We start from the raw sequence: 2,588 nt of genomic DNA, 5'->3' as shown, positions 1-2,588 counted from the left end.
ACCCAGGACGACCCACGCAGCTGTCCTCAACCCCTGACCCCTAACCTCTGTACATTGTGCTTCAACTCCCCCTCCGTCAGTTGGTCCACTGGGAACCACCTTGTCTTTCTCCTGTTATGCTTCTGAATGCTAAGTTCAAAGTTCACTCGGCCTGTACATAACCTGAACACAATGCAACAACTTCATATTGTTGTTTGGCACTTGCACTGAGAGACTACCCTATATTGAATGGATTAAACATTTGACAGTATCTCCCCTGAGTGTGATGTGTCCTTGCTATGTGTCTGACTGTCATCCTGTCTGGTTGTATGAACTGACTGTCATCCTGTCTGGTTGTATGAACTGACTGTCATCCTGTCTGGTTGTATGAACTGACTGTCATCCTGTCTGGTTGTATGAACTGACTGTCATCCTGTCTGGTTGTATGAACTGACTGTCATCCTGTCTGGTTGTATGAACTGACTGTCATCCTGTCTGGTTGTATGAACTGACTGATATCCTGTCTGGTTGTATGAACTGACTGTCGTCCTGTCTGACTGTCATCCTGTCTGGTTGGTTGTCGTCCTGTCTGGTTGTATGAACTGACTGTCTTCCTGTCTGGTTGTATGAACTGACTGTCGTCCTGTCTGGTTGTATGAACTGACTGTCATCCTGTCTGGTTCTATGAACTGACTGATATCCTGTCTGGTTGTATGAACTGACTGATATCCTGTCTGGTTGTATGAACTGACTGTCGTCCTGTCTGGTTGTATGAACTGACTGTCGTCCTGTCTGGTTGTATGAACTGACTGATATCCTGTCTGGTTGTATGAACTGACTGTCATCCTGTCTGGTTGTATGAACTGACTGTCATCCTGTCTGGTTGTATGAACTGACTGTCATCCTGTCTGGTTGTATGAACTGACTGTCATCCTGTCTGGTTGTATGAACTGACTGTCATCCTGTCTGGTTGTATGAACTGACTGTCATCCTGTCTGGTTGTATGAACTGACTGATATCCTGTCTGGTTGTATGAACTGACTGTCATCCTGTCTGGTTGTATGAACTGACTGTCATCCTGTCTGGTTGTATGAACTGACTGTCGTCCTGTCTGGTTGTATGAACTGACTGTCGTCCTGTCTGGTTGTATGAACTGACTGTCATCCTGTCTGGTTGTATGAACTGACTGATATCCTGTCTGGTTGTATGAACTGACTGTCATCCTGTCTGGTTGTATGAACTGACTGTCATCCTGTCTGGTTGTATGAACTGACTGTCGTCCTGTCTGGTTGTATGAACTGACTGTCGTCCTGTCTGGTTGTATGAACTGACTGTCGTCCTGTCTGGTTGTATGAACTGACTGTCATCCTGTCTGGTTGTATGAACTGACTGTCATCCTGTCTGGTTGTATGAACTGACTGATATCCTGTCTGGTTGTATGAACTGACTGATATCCTGTCTGGTTGTATGAACTGACTGTCGTCCTGTCTGGTTGTATGAACTGACTGATATCCTGTCTGGTTGTATGAACTGACTGTCGTCCTGTCTGGTTGTATGAACTGACTGTCCTGTCTGGTTGTATGAACCTGTCTGGTCTGTTGTATGAACTGTATGAACTGACTGTCGTCCTGTCTGGTTGTATGAACTGACTGTCATCCTGTCTGGTTGTATGAACTGACTGATATCCTGTCTGGTTGTATGAACTGACTGTCGTCCTGTCTGGTTGTATGAACTGACTGATATCCTGTCTGGTTGTATGAACTGACTGTCCTGTCCTGTCTGGTTGTATGAACTGACTGTCGTATCCTGTCTGGTTGTATGAACTGACTGATATCCTGTCTGGTTGTATGAACTGACTGTCATCCTGTCTGGTTGTATGAACTGATCCTGTCTGGTCCTGTCTGGTTGTATGAACTGACTGTCATCCTGTCTGGTTGTATGAACTGACTGTCGTCCTGTCTGGTTGTATGAACTGACTGTCATCCTGTCTGGTTGTATGAACTGACTGTCATCCTGTCTGGTTGTATGAACTGACTGTCATCCTGTCTGGTTGTATGAACTGACTGTCATCCTGTCTGGTTGTATGAACTGACTGATATCCTGTCTGGTTGTATGAACTGACTGTCATCCTGTCTGGTTGTATGAACTGACTGTCATCCTGTCTGGTTGTATGAACTGACTGATATCCTGTCTGGTTGTATGAACTGACTGTCATCCTGTCTGGTTGTATGAACTGACTGATATCCTGTCTGGTTGTATGAACTGACTGTCATCCTGTCTGGTTGTATGAACTGACTGTCGTCCTGTCTGGTTGTATGAACGGACTGTCGTCCTGTCTGGTTGTATGAACTGACTGATATCCTGTCTGGTTGTATGAACTGACTGTCGTCCTGTCTGGTTGTATGAACTGACTGTCGTCCTGTCTGGTTGTATGAACTGACTGTCATCCTGTCTGGTTGTATGAACTGACTGTCATCCTGTCTGGTTGTATGAACTGACTGATATCCTGTCTGGTTGTATGAACTGACTGTCGTCCTGTCTGGTTGTATGAACTGACTGTCATCCTGTCTGGTTGTATGAACTGACTGTCGTCCTGTCTGGTTGTATGA

The 2,588-nt window shown here is 45.4% G+C and overlaps 1 long non-coding RNA gene across 1 annotated transcript in view; it reads left to right on the top strand.

The window, feature by feature from the left end:
* Positions 1-250, top strand: part of LOC127918142 (uncharacterized) — a 1,231-nt gene extending 981 nt beyond the window's left edge. Inside the window, exon 2 of the long non-coding RNA XR_008099105.1 lies at positions 1-250. This exon is cut by the window's left edge and continues 724 nt beyond it. This is a non-coding gene — a long non-coding RNA (uncharacterized LOC127918142).
* Positions 251-2,588: the final 2,338 nt, after the last annotated feature.

Source organism: Oncorhynchus keta, unplaced genomic scaffold (genome assembly GCF_023373465.1).
Source record: "Oncorhynchus keta strain PuntledgeMale-10-30-2019 unplaced genomic scaffold, Oket_V2 Un_contig_1335_pilon_pilon, whole genome shotgun sequence".
In the NCBI taxonomy this organism is placed as follows: domain Eukaryota; kingdom Metazoa; phylum Chordata; class Actinopteri; order Salmoniformes; family Salmonidae; genus Oncorhynchus; species Oncorhynchus keta.
Note: the sequence above shows the minus strand (reverse complement) of the source record. Positions and strands in the feature narration are given on the sequence as shown.